Raw genomic sequence first — 18,315 nt, 5'->3', positions numbered from 1 at the left:
GAAAAATGGTCTGAAGTTCCCCTCATTTGCCTCACCACCACCATCAGGACAGACATTGGGACCCTGAGGACCCTGATTGGAATTCTGGCCTGCCGGTGATGGATGAACGCAAGAAATCCTGAGGCCCCTGAGCAGAATTCTGGCCTGCACTTGATTCGCAACAACAGCCCAGGGATTTTCCCACCTCTTGACTAGATGAACTTGCTGAGGCAACTTTGGTAGGCACCCCGTGGAAAATCCTTCATCTGCTCCACTACCACTGTGAGTGACAGAGATTGCAGCCCCCTCTCAAGGACTGAGACTGAGACCCCCGTAATTCTGATCCAGGGGTGCTAGCCTGACTGAAGTAGGATGCCTGCTAAGTGTTGCCTGCAGATGTGTTCACTGGACCCAGAGTGGTTTCTCATAGAAAGCAGTCTTGAAGCAATGGGTCCCACTCACCCATGATATTGACTTATCCTGCTGAGAACATGGAATGTCCGTACCCGTCTTCATTGCCTTTTCCCTCCCCAGCAATTTCAATAGACTTACTATTTATTGTATCTACTCCCCCTCAGCCATTTCAAGATCTGTTTCCCCCCTCAGCAATGGACTACAAAAGAACCTTGAGTTAACCAGGACTTTGAGATCTTCCTGACATGACTAGGCGAACTCCATCGGCTGGACTGCGAGGACTTTGTCTGTCTACGTTTTGTAGCTACAGTCTTCTCTCTTTCTGCCCCTCTTTTCTATTCTTTCCCTCTCCCTAATTCCTTTAACGCATTTGCTGTGGTCATTCTATAAAGGTGTATTTGTTTTGATTGATATTGTAATCCCCTTTCCGTGTTGTCTTTTGCACTCCGAGTTAAAGAACCATCACCAGCCCCGTTGGTATGAGTGGATCATGACAATATGTTCTTTCAAGCTGAAATTGGTTCAAGTCAATAGAAGCATACTGGTAGGTAAAAGTAGGCTATCAAAGATAACATTCAAAATGTATTTCCCTTGTCTTCCCATTAAAGCAAGTGAAGAAAGCAGGCAAGAGATTTTCAGATAACGTGCTATGCAAATTGAAAAGAATCTGTCCTTCTTTGAAGCAACTGAGAAACTCCCACAATGAAATACAGTTCAGGCAGATGAAAGGGTCACATATGATGTCAAATCTATACTTTTCATGTTTGAATGAAAGAAGATTTCTTGAAGTACAATCCTACAAAATGAAGGTGAATTTGCGGAAGCAATTGAACTGGGTCTGTTTTCTAACCACATTGTTTTCTAATTAAACTGAGGATTCAGGAAGGCAACCTTGAAATTCAAAGGATTTAGAACCATACAAATAGCAAGACTGGCAGTTCATAAGCTTTAACAATCTGTCCTGGTTTGAGAGGAAATGAGTTTTCGGGATGCTGTGGTCAAACCAATGGGTGCTCCGATTTGGATATTGGCACCTGGTGTGGCCACTGAGGATATGGGTACGCCTCTGAGAACACAGTGGGGTTAGAAGCTGAGAACGCCCAGGGGGAAGCTCTCTTGGGCTCTATCCGTGAAAGAGGTCAGACCTCCCCTGCCTGGCTCTGGGCCAGGTGGGGGAGGGGAGGCCATTCGGCTGGGTGAGGTAGGCCGGGCCTTGGACAGAGAAGTGAAGTGAAGGCCCCTGCAGGATGGAAGGGTGGAAGAACCCTGAGAGACATCAACCAGCGCCCCCCTTCCCCCGGAGAGACAGAGAGAGAGAGCTGGTGCCTGTGCCACCTTGAAATTTGATAACACGGCCAGCGAGAAAGAGAAGGAGGGGGGGGGGGGGGGGGGGGAGTGAGTAGGTGCCGGGCAAGGCAGAGCCTGAGATTTTTTAACCCTTGTTTGGATGATAGAAACTTTAGAAATGCTAATCCTCCTGGAGTTGAATGAGAAGAGAGAGAGAGATGAGGTAAGAGGAAATAGGTCACGAGAGAAGTTGAAAAGAATCTTAGGTGAGAGGAGGTAATAGAGTGGCCTTTGGCTGGACTTGTATAGCCATGGACAAAACCATTTTTCCTGTGACAGAGAGACTGCATTTAGGGGAGAGACAAAGGCTTGGAGCCAAGAGAGTGCAATGATGTTATGCAAAGGAGTGGCATGAACAGAGACGGTGGGTGAGGAGGGCGGTGGTGGTGCCCTCCATCTTCAGGAAAGAAGAAGAAGAAGAAGATCTCTGTTCTCGAGACCCCTCAGCCCCAGGGGGTGAATTTGGGTTAGGTGAATTTGGGTAGGTGTCCCGAAAAAGAGAGGCTGTGCTTTTTTTAGATCTGGGCAAAGCATCCTTTAAAGAGGAGCCCTAGAAGCAGCTCTGGTCCATGCACAGTGGTGAGAGCACTGGGCATGGAAGGAAGATGTCCAGATGGCAGATGATCACCGGGCAGTGCCACGTGTGACATGGAAACACAAGAGGTTCCAACTGTGATTCCAGGGGAAGCCAATGGTACAAGAGGGACTCCTCTCTTCTTGACCAACTGAGAATTGATTATCTGAAGGGTGGTGCTGGACTGAGAGTTGGTGATTTGAGGGGTGGATGTATTGGAAATTTGGGGGGGGGGGGGGGGGAGGAGGAATGTTTTTGGAAGGTTTTCATTCTGAGTTCTGTATGTGTTTCTCTTCATACATAGTTTTAGGTTAATAAAGTTTTTTTTTTTTTTTTTTTTTTTGCTTTTTTTTCTAAGCTGGAGCCTGCTTTGCTCTATTTCTGATCGCATGTCACAGCAGACACCAAGGAGAAAGTATTTTCATGGAGGCACTGGCATTGCACCAGGCTCAAACCATGACACAATCTCGATAAGATTGATTTTTAACTTTTACTTGTAGTAGGGTTAGGGTTAGGGCTAGGGTTAGGGTTAGGGTTAGGGTTAGGGTTTGGGTTAGGGTTAGGGTTAGGGTTAGGGTTAGGGTTAGGGTTAGGGTTAGGGTTTGGGTTTAGTGTTAGGGTTAGGGTTAGGGTTAGGGTTAGGGTTAGGGTTAGGGTTTGGGTTTAGGGTTAGGGTTAGGGTTAGGGTTAGGGTTAGGGTTAGGGTTAGGGTTAGGGTTTGGGTTTAGGGTTAGGGTTAGGGTTAGGGTTAGGGTTAGGGTTAGGGTTAGGGTTAGGGTTAGGGGTTAGGGTTAGGGTTAGGGTTAGGGTTTAGGGTTAGGGTTTGGGTTAGGGTTAGGGTTAGGGTTAGGGTTAGGGTTAGGGTTAGGGTTAGGGTTAGGGTTTAGGGTTAGGGTTAGGGTTTGGTTTAGGGTTTAGGGTTAGGGTTAGGTGTTGGTTTGTATTTGAGGTAGGATTAATTTCAATAGGTTTCTTTAATTGACTTTTTATATGTATTATTGGGATTTTGTTTTTGTTCATTGGATGTATAAATAGAGATTTGGTAGGGCTAGCTCAGCTGCTGGAGTTTTGGGTCTTAATTTATTAGATGAATTTTTTTAGATGCAGTTTTTAATTTTTAAGTATTTTTTTTAAATGTAGTTTTTAAGCGTTGATTGTATTGTTCTATGTTATTTGTAGCTGGTGTATTGTAAGGGATATGGTGTACTTGAACGTTGTGGTTTTAGTGTTCTTAAGTTTCGATTTATTTCTGGTTCGGTGTTTCTTTTTTAGTTTTATTTTTGGGGACGGGGCATTTATATGGTGGGTTTTTATAGGCAATATTTTTTTAAATTTGGGTATTGATTTATACCCAAATTTAAAAAAATTTGGGTATAAATTTTATATATAAAATTTATATATTTTATATATAAATTTTATTTATATAAAATTTATATATAAAATTTATATATATAAATATATATATTTATTTATATAATATATAAATTATTATATATAATTTTATTAATTATAAATAACCCTATTTTATTAATAGTTTAGATTTTTTATTTTTATGCTTTCAATTAGTATTTTTAGGATAATTTTTATAGATTATTGGTTATTATTTGTGAGTTAGCCTAAAGGTTGAGCTTTGGGGGCTTTTTCTAGTAATGTTTCGGGTCAGTTGCACAGTTTTGAATTTAGTGAGTCAGCTTGATTTTTTTTTTACAGGTTTTTGTTTTTATTAGCAGTTATTTCTTTTTCAATGTGTGTTTGAGTTTTTTGGGTTTCTGAGATAGGGGTTTAGGAGGAAGTTTAGGATTAGAATGTACGGAGGTTTGGGTTATAGTGGGGTTTTTAAATTTATTTCTAGTTGGGTTTATTTGAGTTTTTAATAGGGTGAAATGTAGTGGGATCTTTGTCCTGTTGGTAATAGAAATAGGTTTTGTTTTGATATGCTATGATGGGACGAGCGTGCCCTGCGTGCCGGTGCTGACCAAGGCACAGTATTTTTGTCGTTCTCATGTGTCAGGTTCTCATTTGTATGGTTTAATACACAGGCAAAAATAAAAATAAATGTAAAAAGAAATATTAAATTATAATGGTAAACATAAATATAGAAAACAGATAAATACATAAAACTATAATGCATTGTATATTATTGTAACGTTTTGTGTAGAAATTATAGTCTAATATATATATATATATATATATATATATATATATATACACAAAGATCTATAAATATAGATTGTAAATATAAAAATCTCAAATATGGTTTAAAATAAATTGGGGATTTTTTGGTTTTTATTAGGTTGTAGGCAGGGCTTTTTATAAACAATATAAATAAAATAAAACTATAAATCCAACTCTCCAAATATATAATATCTATACTGATACCTAGAAAAAATTAATCTAAAGAAATATAAATAATAGAAATATATAATATAAAAATATATCTATTCTTATAGTAAAAGGTATTCTCTATAATATATATAATATCTATAAATATAATAAAACTATAAATGTACATGTGAATATAATTATGAAAAATAGAATTATTTTTAAAATTTTTAATATGGTTTAACTAAAGGGGTGTCTTTGGTTTTTATTTGGTTAGAGGCAGGGTTTTTATTTTAAATAATATCAGTATAGATATTATTGGTATATATTTCTAAATATAGAAATAGATAAACAAGATATAAAAATATAGATAGAGAAATATGAAATAGAAATAAATATAAATAATAGGAAGAGGTTATATAGAACACAAATAACACTATACATTAATATACATTTAAAATGTAAATGTGACTATAAATATGAAAAATATAATTTGAAAAATCTAAATACAGTTTAAATGAAGGGGTTCTTTTTTGCTTTGTTTTGGGGGTAGAGACCGGGGTTTCATTTGAAATAATAGAAGTGTTACAGAAGTAAAAATCTTAACCAGAAATAATATAATCAATATGTAAAAATATATTAATAAATCCAAGTAGTAGGAATAGAAGAAATATAGAATATAAATGTATATATAAATAGAAAATTATAAATATAAATTTATAAATCAACATTATACATCAATATACATTATAAATAAATATTGGAATATAACTATGGAAAAATATAAAAATAAAATATATTTAAATATTGTTTAAAAGAAAGGGTTGGGTTGTTTTTTGTTGTTGTTGTTGTTGTTGTTGTTGTTGTTGTTGTTTTCGCCTTGTGGGCAGAGCGCTGTACTGCAGCCCCTCGAGTTTAGCCAGAAATAGCCCAGTGTAGCCGAAGAGCCGATGATCGCCGAGTGTAGATGAAAATAGCCGAGTTGAGCTGAAGATCCGGAAATAGCCGAGTGTAGACGAAAATAGCCGAAGAGCCGATGATAGCCGAGTGTAGACGAAGAACCGAATATGCCCGAGTTTAGACGAACCGTGCCGAGTTCAGCCCAAGAGCCGAAACAAGCCAAATTTAGCCGAGTTTAATGGAACAGAACCGAACGTCGCCGCCTTCGGCCGAATCGAACGAGCTCAGCCGAACCAAGGCGAGTCCAGCCCAGTCTTGCGACCTCGACCGAACCGAGGCGAAGCTTACGAGGCTGGCTGAATAGAAGTGAGCTCAGCCCAAACAAGCCGCCTGCTCTCGTGCCCGCTAATTAGCTCGAGTGCGGTGACAGCCTAATGAGCTCCTGCCCAACCCCGCGCTGCCGTCCGTGTCCGTGCGATGGCCGGGCCACCCGCGGGACACGACAGCAGGAGAGCCCCGAGCCGTGCGAGTTTAACGTGAGGCGGCGCCGCTTTCCCGCACTCAGGGAGCCGAACTGAGCCGCGCCGAACACACAGAGCGGCTCCGAGTTCGGCCGAAGCGAGCCCAGCGTTGCCGAACAGGCGAATCTAGTTGAGTGCAGCCGATAATAGCCGAGTTTAGCAAAAAATAGCTGAATTGAGCTGAAGAGCCGACTCTAGCAGAGTGTCGCCTAACCGAGCCGAGCTCCGCCGAGCGGGTGCCGGGGCTCTGTGAGGCTTCGCCGCCTGTCCCTCTCTCTATGCCTCCTTCCTCCTCCCCTCCTCCTCTTCTCTCTCTCCCTTTCCCCCATTCCCTCGTCCCTGCAAGCCCGGCTCCTTCCTGTCCTGTCCGTACGCTGCTACTCCGTTCCATTCCCCCTCCCTCCTCTGTCCACCCTCCCTCTACCCCCCTCCCGGGCTTTCCCTTCCCCTCCCGCTTTCCTCCACAGCCCGACCTCCCTGCCTGCCCTTTCTCATCCCCTGCTCTCGCTCCTCTCTTCCCGTCCCCCCTTTCCTTCTTTCCCCCGCAGCCGCGGGGCTCGGGGTGCCGGAGAATAAAGCCCAGAGGGCCGGAGCCCGGCGCCCCTCGGCCCCTGCAGGAGTCCCCGCACGGGGCCGGAGGCTCTCGGCGGATCCCCCCGTGCCGGTCAAACACCCCGCCCGACACCGCCGCACCTGCGGCTTTCCCGACATCGCGCAGAGAGCGGCCCCCGCTCTGTGCCGTGCCGTCCCCGCCGTCTCTGTCACTCCCTCTCGTTGCCCCTCTCCCGTGACAGCGAGGCTGGGGAGGAACCTCAGCCCTTCTTGGGGGCTGTCCCCCCTTTCTTGTTGCAGCAGAATCCCCTTCTGGGGGGATGTACAGGTGGAAAGGGCTTGAAGGAAGCGCTGCTGTCCAGGGCAGTTGGACTCGTTCTGTGCCTTCTTTGGGGTTGAGGAAAAGGGGGTGAAGACTTGGGGCTCTGATGCCATTTGAGGCACCCCAAGGTACCTGGGAGAGGGAGCCGCACTGCGGTGGAGAAGCAGGTGGGTGGCGGACGAGGGGGGGTCATGTTGGGTGCCGTCCTCCAGAGGGACCCAAAGCTGCCACCAAATTCACAGGGAGGGCTGGATGTAGAATGCTAAAACCTGTCAAGTTATTAGTTTTTATAGGTAATGGTAAAGAATAGGAATTTGTCTCTAAATTCATTTGGGAAGAAACCCTCTCTCTATCCACTCTCTATCCAGGAATGTAGGAAACTCTGACTAGAGATGGGTAGTAGTTTTAAAATATTGCCATAATGTTTTTATCTAGGAATGAACCAAGCCGTGCCCTGAAACCATAAGAACAGCCGCCGGGGCTGAAGGGAATAGAAAGGGCTCTCTGGCACCTTTTGCCTCCGTTCTCTGCCAGTTCCCAAATCGTGTCGCAGTCCCAGAAGAGGCGTTTGTCATGCAGAATGCCAAAAGGAAGACCTGTAAAATCCTAGCTCTGCCTTGTGTTTCATGTGTTTTTTTTACTTCATATTTATGTCATCACAGAAAGAAAGGAAAAAAGAAATGTGACTGGTTCCCACTATTGCTGTGCAAAGGCTTTTTTTTAAGGCTGGTGTCCTTATATTCTCTTTTTCCACTCCAAGCTTGACTTTTCCCCTACTTTTTCAAGGTCTGCTGCATTGGGTGTCCCAAGGAGGCCTGGGCTCCTCAGCAGGGGTTTTAGGAGTTGGTGCTGATTCTGCTTTTTCTGAAGGTGTATCAAGCTGTGCTACCAGAATGACAGTTCTCTCCACTGGAAAGCTTTCCCTCAATTCCATAAGTGCATGTATGTGTTTTATAATTATATAATTGAAATATATGAATATAATGTATATTAATATAATTAATATTAATATACACTATATTAATATATATTTATTTATATAATGCATCAATAGATCCAAAATATAAATGTGGATTTTTAAATCTAATTTCTTTATTTGAGTAGTTATGCTCTTATTTTTTAGTGGTTTAGATATTTTTTACATCGTCTATTTGTTTGGGTTTTAAACTTAATTTTGTAGAGCATTGGTTTCTCTGAGTTAATGCAGAGGTAGTGTTTTGGTTATTTTTTTTTGTAACATTCAGTGTCTGTTGTACCATTTGGAGTTCAGGAAGTTGGTTTGGTTTATTTTTTCTTATCTGTTTTTCTGGTTCGCTGTGTGGTTTTCTATAGGGTTGTTTTTTATTTTTGTTCTGTTTTTTTGGATGTGATAAGAATTCTTAGTTAGAAGAGCACAGTGTGGTTTTTTTTCCTGGCAGTTGGTTCCATGGTGCAGTTTTTTTCAGTTTGTGTCATTTGTTTAAGGGGTTCTTTTTGTTAATTAGAGGCTAGGTTTTTTGTTAGATATTAAAGTTGTTATTTTGGGGTAATTTGTCATTATTTTCAAGGTTTTACAGTGATATAGATGATTGATATGGGTGTGCTGTAGGATGAGAGTAATTTATTTGTGGAATTGATGGCAGGGTAGTTGACAGTTTTGTATAGAATATGTATTTTAGTCACAGTACTTGGGAGGGTAGGAGGAGTTTTTTTTTAGTGTTTGTTTTTGAGGTGGTTTGGAGTTTTCTTGTCAGCTGGGCTTTTTGTTGGCTGGTGGAGCTATTCTGACTTTCTTATGATATTGGTGGGCATTTGATGCTGTTTCTTTTGTAACTTAATTTTTAGGAATTTGGTCTTTTCAGTAGGCTTTTTGATTTTGCTTTTTTCGATGGTAAATATTTTTTAAGGAGGATTTGGATGAGTTTTTAAAATATTTTTGTTATTCAGAGGTTTTTTTTTTTAGTTCAATTTGGATGAATGTATAGCAGACGGTAGGATTGTGTTTTTATTTTTGGGGTAGTTGGTTATAGGTGTATTGTATGTTTTTTAAGTGAAGGTAAATTGAGGTTTGTGTTCGGTTGTTAGAGGAATGGAGGAAAAGGTATTAGTAATGTTAATAGTGGTGTGTTATTTTGTTGTTTTAAATTTTAGGTTGTGTTGGAGTTTTAATAAGTTTGTTACAGTAGTGTTTAATGGTGGAATTCTTTAAGGTAAGATAGCATATAGTTAATTTTGATTTCTTTTAGATTTGTGTATAGGTTAAATGGCGTTGCTGAAGGCTGAGTGGGCTTTATTGATTACTTTTTGGTGTTTTAGTTAATGGAGTATTTTTCAGATGGGAGTTACAGTATTTTGAGTTGCTTGGCATTGCTGGAGGTGTTTTGTTGAGATGGCAATGGGTATTTGGGTTTTTTTTTAAAGAAGTTTTATTGTAGATGGTCCTAGATAGTTGAGGTTAGGTGTTTAATTGTTTTATGTTCCTTGGCTTGATAGTACTTATTTTAAATGTTTATTTGAGTTTTTTTGGTGTTTAAAATATTTGGTATGGAGGAAGTTAATGTTTAGAATGTATGAATTTTTGGGTCAAAATAGAATTATTAAGTCTTACTTTAAGTGATTTTTTTTTAGGTGTTATTGCTGTTAAATTCTGTAATATTTGGGTTAAGCTAGTAATAGAAATAGGTTTTGTTTTATATGTTGTGATGACGGCAGCAGGGACTGTGTACTGGTGTTCACTAGGGTTGTATTTTTTTGTGGTTAGCATGTGTTGAGTTAATAACTTTATATAGCTTACAAGGCATGGGTTTTTTGTTTCTATTTGGTTAGAGCCATGGAATTTTTAGCTTTAAAGGGATTTAGGGAGAGATTTTAGAGGTTTTATTAAGTAGATGATACATGGGATCCTGCAAACTGACACCAGGAACCTGAGCGGGTGAGTTTTGCTTACCTGGGAAAAGGGCCGGCCTTGGTTTTCAGAGGCCTGTGTCCTGCAGCAGCCGGCTGGCTCCTGAAATTCGGCATTGTGCAGGATGCCTCCCAGACCCAACCTGGCACCAGTGCCAAGTCAGGCTGGTTTGACAGTGCCAAGTACCTCGTGCAAAATGACACCAAGAACCAGGGCTGGTGACTTTTGTTTCCCAGGGAAAAGGGCCAGCGCTAGAGTTTGGGGGCCTGTGGCCTGGAGCTGACTCCTAAAATTCCGCATTGCGCAGGATGCCTCCCAGACCCAAGCTGGCACCAGTGCCAAGTCAGGCTGGTTTAACAGTTGCCATCACCTTCTGCAAACTGCCATCAGAAAGGTGGGTTGGTGAGTTTTGTTTCCCAGGGAAAAGGGCCGTCGTTTGTTTTCGGGAGCCTGTGGTCCAGAGCGTCTGGCTGACTCCTAAAAGTCAGCATTGCACAGGATGCCTCCCAGACCCAAGCTGGCACCACTTGCAGCTCGGGCTGGTTTGAGATTGCCAAGTGGCTCCTGCAATCTGCCATCATGAACCTGAGCTTCTCAGTCTTGCTTACCCGGGAAAAGGGCTGGCATTGGAGTTCAGGGGCCTGTAGCCAGGAGCGGCCAATTGCCTCCTGAAATTCCGCAGTGCGCAGGATCCCTCCCAGACCCAAGCTGGCACCAGTGCCAAGTCAGGCTGGTTTAACAGTTGCCATCACCTTCTGCAAACTGCCATCAGAAAGGTGGGTTGGTGAGTTTTGTTTCCCAGGGAAAAGGGCCATCGTTTGTTTTCGGGAGCCTGTGGCCCAGAGCGTCTGGCTGACTCCTAAAGTTCGGCATTGCGCAGGATGCCTCCCAGACCCAAGCTGGCACCACTTGAAACTTGGGCTGGTTTGAGATTGCCAAGTGGCTCCTGCAATCTGCCATCATGAACCTGAGCTGGTGACTTTTGTTTCCCAAGGAATACGGCTGTCGTTGGAGTTCGGGGGCCTGTGGCCTGGAGTAGGCGTCTGGCTCCTGAAATTCAGCATTGCCCAGGGTGCCTCCTAGTCCCAAGCTGGCACCAGTGCCAAGTCAGGCTGGTTTGACAGTGCCAAGTACCTCCTGCAAATTGACACCAGGAACCTGGGCTGGTAACTTTTGTTTCCCAGGGAAAAGGCTGGTGTTGGTGTTCGAGGGCCTGTGGTCTCGAGCGGCTGGCTGGCTCCTAAAATTCCACATTGCGCAGGATGCCTCCCAGACCCAAGCTGAAACCACTTGCAACTCGGGCTGGTTTGAGAGTGCCAAGTGGCTCCTGCAATCTGCCTTCGTGAACCTGAGCTGGTGACTTTTGATTACCTGGGAAAAAGGCCAGCGTTGGAGTTCAGGGGCCTGGGGCCAGGAGTGGCCGGGTAGCTCCTAAAATTCTGCATTGCGGAGGATATCTCCTAGACCCCAGCTGCCACCACCGCAAAGTCAGGCTGCTTTGTGAGTCCCAAGCACATCTTTCAAACATTCTCGAGTTGCGCATCGTTGTTGAGGGTTTTTATTGAGGGAAAAATTTCTCTTTTTTCATTGCTGATGGGATTTAAATTGAGGAGAACCCTTCTTTTCACAGTATTTTTGGAGGATAAATTAAGGACAGAAGCGGGTTTTTTGCCATTTTACCTGCTTCAGTGGAGGTACCTGCTCAGTTTTTTCATTTTTACAGGTTCACTTGAACGAAGCTCTGGCTTTTTCTGTGTTTTAAGGATTTACTTATTCCTTTCTCAGCACTTCTTTCTGTGTCTTTGGACTAGATATCTCAGAGAAGGGTCAGCCTGGCATGTACTTAACCCTTATGCTGCCCGGGAGGTTTTTTTTTCTTTTTTTTTTATTTATACTGTAGATTGCTCTAATTAGAGGTCCCAAGGAGAGTCAGATTATCCATATCATTAGTAATATTCTCCACTCTGCTTAGTCACATGTGAAGTACTACTTAGTAATCACCAAGGTCTAATTATGTAAGTTAACAGCAGACTACCCAATTTATCTAGCTATGCTACCTAAACACACAGTTTTATTTCTTACCAGTTTTCTGTTCTTCTGCTCCAAGTAGTTGTAGAAAAAAAGAATGTGCTGTTATTTCTCTGAAGAGTTTTCTTCTATAACAAGCCAGTTACTCCCCTTGAATTCAAGTCAGAGGAGCCAAACACCTGCAGCTGCTCTGAGGGCCTTTATACCCAGTGGGATTTGCCCCCTCCCTTTTCCCGGGCATTGTGGGAATGAGAGGCGGGCACAATCAGGGGTATATTAACCCCAGCCTTTGCTCATGGGCTTCATTTCCTCTCTGGGATGTGCTGGGATAAGAGCTCTCCTCTCATTTCAGTGAAGAGGCTTTTTCAGTTTATTTCAGCTTGTTTTCAGCAGGTACTTTTGGGCATCTAAAGCAACAGAGGCTTTGAAGATACTGTGAAGAAAACAGCATTGAACACAGAGAGTATTTAAGTTCATGATTTTGGATTGTGTGTTCAGGAGTGGTAAAGTGCTTTTGTAACTTCTGGTGTTGTTGTTTTGTTGTTTCTATTTTTATTTTAGGAGGAGCACAGCTTCCAGAAATTCCAGGCTGTGTTAAATACAACACTTTTTTCAGCAGATTCATCATGTCACAAAAGGCACCTGCCCGGTGCCAAAGACGATGTTTGGGATTGAGGCTTCAGGTGAGTTGAGTGTTGTGACTAAGAGAGAGAGGATGAGCAGGTATCAGGTTAGGAGTTATTGGGGGGGTGGTTTGAAGGCAGCAGGGTGAGAAATGGTATATATTTGAGGGCCCTCCCCCAAGGCTTTTCACAAGAGTAGCAGAGGCATTCACATGTCTTACAGCACACAAGGTCACCCACTACACTCACAAAAATGCCATGTAACTTTGCCTCTCTATAACCCAGGTGCCACTCACAATAACAGGCACGTTCTTGGAATCAGGATGAAGCTGGAGCCTTGAGGACCCAGGTACATTCTGGAGAGGGCAGGTAGCTGACTTGCTGGGATTTGGCCCAGATAACCCTGAACTCATACATTGCTTTTTGTTTTCTTTATTGTAGCTGACTGAGAGGCTAACAGGCTATCACAGGGCAGACTCATTTCAGGTCCAATGTTGATTCACATCACCGATCACGCAAAAGCTATGTCAGGGGCCACAGCCTGTAGATGGGAGGATAGGAGAGTACCGGGTTGGAAATTCCTGGGACAGATTTAAAAATTAGCAGAGGGTAAAGGGATGTCCTCTAAGAGGCCTCTTAGGACAGCTAAAGGGAGAGGCTCTACTTTTGATTGCAGCTGTAGTTCCGGTCTGTGTCATGTTGTCTGGTGTACTGTGTTACCTAGTGTGTCTTTGGGGTCCTTTGGATCAGATATCTCTGCCTTTTCACCTCGAGGCTCTCACTACAAGCATCAGCCATCATCTCTAGGTTCTCAAATGCTCGTACTTCTTGGCATAATGCGGATATCATTTGTTTTTTCACTGGCGGGCTCAGTCCTGTCAGAGTCACATCTCAGAAGCATCGAATCAGATGTTTTTTGAGGCTTTGTTTTGCGGCGTATCACTATCTATCCTTTCCAGCCTGAGTCATAACACTCAGGGCCTTATAACATTGTATGCTATGGAGAGCATTCGAAATGTAGCATTGTCTCACAGCCATCTCTATCATCGTGACCAACAGCTCTTATTACAGGCCACTCTGTTCCAGTCTTTTCTTCCACTCCTTAGAGGAGCCTCCTCCATCTACCGTCGTCTTAGCATCAGTAATCTCTTTTGGCAAGCTCTCGATCCTTGCCATTATTAATCTTGCCAGGAACTCTTCTCTCATCCTTGTGTCACACTGTTGGTAGCATAATGTGTCGTATTTAACGTCCCCTTGTTAGTCACGTTCTGTGTCATGGGTGTCCGCACATATTTGTGCCGAAGCTGCTCTGCCCCGCCGCATAGCCTGGTGCAAGAGGACAAGTCCTGGGGACTTGGAGTCTGTGGGGTGTTGTTGGAGTCTAGATGATATTCCTAGATTGACACAAGATGTTTGGAGCTGTGAGGTTACCCTGCAGCCCTTTGACTTTTGTCCTCACTTTCTTTCAGATGCAGAAGGATAAAATCCAGGGCAAAATCCATCCACCCATCCCGGGTGAGGAGGTTCCCCCTAGCAGTTCAGTCACCGTTTGTCTCTGCAGGGGGAGTGTAAAGTGTGACTCTGTTACAGCACTGTTCTTTATCTTTCTTTTTAGGAAGTAAAGCTGGATATTAGCAGTCAAGGTGAGGTGGGCAAGGGGAGCATTGAGTGGTGTACAGAAGCAGTTGTTATTGCTTAAGTCTCACTTTCCGGTGCAGCTCTAAGCATCCATTCTCATTTGTGTGCTTTAGGCAATCCACTCGGCGTACGTCCGGCCACTGTCACCGACCGGCAGATGGACCGGGTTTGCTGCTCTTGTGAGCCCGCTGGAAGTATTACAAGACTTGGTGATGAAGCCTCTGCCTTTTCTATTTAAAGGTGTCACCTGGGTAGTCTTTGGCAACGGCTGAGTTGCGGTGAGTTGGGAAAATAGGGAGGAGGAGCAAGGGTCCACTCAGGTTTCAGCAATGCCACATCACCTTGTCTCCCCTTAACCCAGGCGTGCCCCGAGACAACAGCGTCGGCCTCCGAGTGCAGCCGAAGCATGTGGCCTGAGGAGATGGGAGGTCTTAGGAAAATGGTGAGTAGCAGAATTGTTGGGTTTTGGCCAATGTGCTGCCAAGATCACGCATTGATGTTTGGTTTTCTTTAATGTAGCTGACTAAGAAACAACAGGAAGTTGTTGAACAACAGTGCCAGCGGGAACTTCCCAGATGTTGAGGCTGCCTTCTTTTGCACCTGACACGGACCAGCATCCCCAGATGTCTGAGAGATAAGTAGAGGGCTACAACCCTCTACTATAAGTAGAGGGGATGAAAGTGGGGTGCTGGTTTGGGAATTACTGGGAGGGGTTTTTGAGTCCACTTTGGAGGTGGGGGTGTCCATGAAGTGGCCCCTTAGGCCACTTAAAAGGAACATCTCACTTTTGACAACAGTGCTGAGGTGCGCAGGTCAGAGCAGTCCTGGCATGTATCGTGTCACTTGTCTATCGTGCATTCTATGTTGTTTGGGTATCTCATGTCTTTTACCTTAGCCCTTTGAGGGGCATATCAGAAACCCCTGGCATCATTCTTAGCATCTGTGATCTCTGCATTCCTTGGCCTGGCACCCAGGCCATAGAACTTTTGACTCGGGAGCTCAGACAGGTATCAGACTCGCATCTCTCTTTAGAAGCATCCAGTCAGATGTCTTTTCAGGTCTTGTTCTGAGCTGTATGGACAGCCGTGTCCCACAAGGATCCACTATGGCAGATTAGGACTTGTAAGAGTGTGAGGTTAGGTAGAGGATTCTGACCCGAGGATTCCCAGGCATCCATCTTTGCAGTTCTTGGACTAAATCATTCAGTTAGCGTCTTCTTCCTCCTGGGTTCCCTGAGCCTCATCAGCTCACCATCGGTCTCACCTCGGTCATCTCATTTTGAATTTTCTCGGTCCTTGCAGTCATTTTTCTTGCCAAGAGATTTCCGTCTGTGTTGTGTCCCCCTTGTTTGTCATGTCCTGTGTCATGGGTGTTCACACACATTTGTGCTGGAGCCGCTCTTCCCTGCTGCATAGCCTGTTGCAATAGAAGTCCCAGGACCTTGAAGTTTGTACTGTGGGGTGTAGTTTATGGACACAAGAGGTCTGGAGCTCTTAAGTTATCCTGCAACAGTTTGACTATTGACCTAACTTTTTTTTCAGATTCAGATGGATTAAATCTTTGCCAGAGCACCCCATCCCAGGTGAGGGGGTCCCCCCGAGCAGGTGAGGTGTTGTGGTGCGAAGCTCTGCTTCCTCCTTGCCCCCCCCCCCCGCCCTCTTCCTAATGGCTGTCTGTCAAGTTCCACATTCCAGCTAGAGCATTGTGTGATTGGCAGAAGTTCAAAATATGCTTTTTCAGACCTGGAGTCATTGGCCTGTCCAAGTGTCATTGTCCCCTGAAACCCTCCCCCTCCCACCTGGTTGGTGGCTCACCTATCTTCTCCCTCCCACCTCCCTGTGAGTTTAAAAGGCGCTGGAACCATGCGGTCAAGGTCTTTCGGGGATGTACTGAGATTCAGATCTCTGTCACCTTGGAATAAACTCTGGATTTAACTCTCCCGCAGAACCCGCTCTTTTTCTCTTCACCATCGCCTGAACTTTTTCCACTAGAGGTAAACTGAGTTCCTACTTCGTATGGGTCCATTCTGAGGGCCTGGCTGCAACTGCCTGCGAGCTAAATGTGTCTCTGAGGAGAAATATCCCCAGCAGTCATCTCTAGCACAGTGCAATCAATAGTGAGGCACCATTTGTCTCTGCAGCAGAAGTGTAAATGGTGACTCTGTTACAGCACTGTTTTTGTCTTTCTTTTTAGGAAGTAAATCTGGATACCAGCAGTCAAGGTGAGCAGTGGAGAGAAGTAGTTGTTATTGCTGAGGTCTCAATTTCTGGTGCAGCTCTAAGCATCCACTATTGGTTTTTTTAATTTTAGTTGGTCCACTTGCAATCCTGGCCGAGCATGCCCGATGCCAGGTGGGTGCAAACTGAAGGTATCGGTGTGGCATACTTGTCAGATTAGGGAGGTTGTGTTTTCACAGTATCTCAGCATGCTTTTCTGCTTTGTTTCTTTGCAGGTGCTGTCACTGCCCTAGGCATGCCAAGGAACAGAGGAGAGCAGGTGAGTCTGTGTTTAGGCAGGGTGACTCATGGGTGAGTTTTTATGCAGCAGCAAGCTAAGCATGTACCTTTTCTTTTTGCAGGTATCTTCTGGGCAGCCTCTGAAGTCAAATCAAGATTTGAGGTGAGCTGGGGCAGCGGTGTGGAGGAGTCCTGGGGATTATTCTTTTTGAGGGCAATAGTCACCTTTTCTGTTTTGTCTTAGGTACCCTGTTGAGGTTTGTAGCCAAAGTTTGGAAACAGCAGCACCGAAGCACACGCGGAGAACATCTCGACGTCCGTGTCCAACCAACGATGGATTTTGTCCACTCGTTTTCCAAACGCTAAGTGTCGGGTTGTCCTAGGGTGACATTAGGATGCTGTTATCCCCATTCGTGTGTAATTTATGCTGGATATTATGTTCTGTGCCTTTAAGACTAGCTCTGCAGAGTGAAAGTTTTGTTTTGGGCCTCTTATCAGCCACTCGGCGGGACATACAGATAGCACAGTACATAGTGCTGCTTTTTTGCTTTTTGCTTTGCTCTTGCTTCTGCTCTGCTTCTGCTTTGCTTTTGCTTCTCTTGCTTTTTTCCCCTCTTCTCATTAGTTAATTTAGCTAAACAGTCCAAATTCCTTCCTGGACTGGTTCCCCTTTCCTGTTTGGATCTACCGACCTGCTCCGGACTGGACCTGGGAAACACCGAGAGAGAGTTTGCATCTTGTGGCTGCAGCAGCTGCCCCAGTGCTGGAGGGACTGATAACATCGAACAGCCCCAGGAGAGACTTTCTGAATTTGTCATCTTTTTCAGAGCGGTGAAAGAGTGGTGTCATCTGCTGTTGTTCATTTTGTGTGTTGGGGGGTGCTGTGCTTGTCAAATAAACAGGCTCTTTCCACCTCTCTCTGAGGAATTCTTCCCAAACTGGTTGGGGGGAGGGGTCGTGTGGGTTTGCTTTTTGGAGGGGCCCCTTTTTGGGGATTCTCTCCCAAACTGGCCCTAAACCAGGACAAATTTTGGCGCCCAGAGCGTGGGGCTCGAGAGAGAGTGGAAAAACCCTATTTTGAGTGCATTTTGGTTGCCATTACTCTGTGTCAGTATAAAGCAGTTAATAGCCATGCTTTTTGAATTCATAATGTCTATTGGGGTGAAGGCTTGCATGCATTTCTGGTCCCTAGGGCTTTTTGAGATCTTAATACCTCTATGGTCCTTTGGTTTATTTTCTTATCCAGAAATAGCTCTTGTATTGTCCCTAATACATAGCTTTTAAAGCAGAGGGGCAGTGACCAGAATAGCCATCCTGCTGGGCTTGGTGGTAATGGCTTGTAAGAAGTTTATAAACACGCTGGGGTCTGCTCCAGGTGTGAATGGTTTGTGGTTATGGTTATGCATCCAGTTTGTTAGAGGAGGAGCAGGGGGTGAGGCTTTTCAGCCTTTGCTTTCCTTCTTCTCCTCTGAATCTTTTTGTGGAAATACTGCGAGAATCTGTTTTTCTGTGATCCTTCTTGCTGCTTTATCAGCAAAGTGATTTCCCAGCTCTAGAGTGGTTTTCCCTTTTTGGTGACCTTTACCATTTTGGTGACCTTTTTACCATTTGGTGACCATGATAGTGACTTCTGTAGGTTTCTTAATGCCCTCTAAGAGGGTGAGTATTTGTTCAGCATGTTTGATTTGATTACCTTGAGTGTTCAGGAATCCTCTTTTGTTCCAGATGGCTCCATGGGCACAGACAACACTAAAT

At 44.1% G+C, this 18,315-nt stretch overlaps 1 long non-coding RNA gene across 7 annotated transcripts; it reads left to right on the top strand.

The window, feature by feature from the left end:
* Nucleotides 1-5,683: 5,683 nt before the first annotated feature.
* LOC132336278 (uncharacterized) lies at nucleotides 5,684-17,472 on the top strand. Of its 7 annotated transcripts, none has more exons than XR_009488840.1 (11): nucleotides 5,684-7,098; nucleotides 12,405-12,526; nucleotides 14,082-14,109; nucleotides 14,218-14,382; nucleotides 14,466-14,546; nucleotides 14,624-15,708; nucleotides 16,298-16,325; nucleotides 16,415-16,455; nucleotides 16,557-16,600; nucleotides 16,683-16,723; nucleotides 16,805-17,472. It is a non-coding gene; the product is annotated as an uncharacterized LOC132336278 (long non-coding RNA). The 7 variants fall into 7 exon arrangements; XR_009488843.1 differs by adding an exon at nucleotides 16,050-16,097 and having other exon boundaries at nucleotides 14,218-14,546; nucleotides 14,624-15,686; XR_009488842.1 differs by adding an exon at nucleotides 16,050-16,097 and having other exon boundaries at nucleotides 14,218-14,546.
* The last annotated feature ends 843 nt before the right edge of the window (nucleotides 17,473-18,315 follow it).

The sequence above is a fragment of the Haemorhous mexicanus genome, chromosome 19, assembly GCF_027477595.1.
Source record: "Haemorhous mexicanus isolate bHaeMex1 chromosome 19, bHaeMex1.pri, whole genome shotgun sequence".
Lineage (NCBI taxonomy): Eukaryota > Metazoa > Chordata > Aves > Passeriformes > Fringillidae > Haemorhous > Haemorhous mexicanus.
This window is presented reverse-complemented; position numbering and strand designations above follow the sequence as displayed.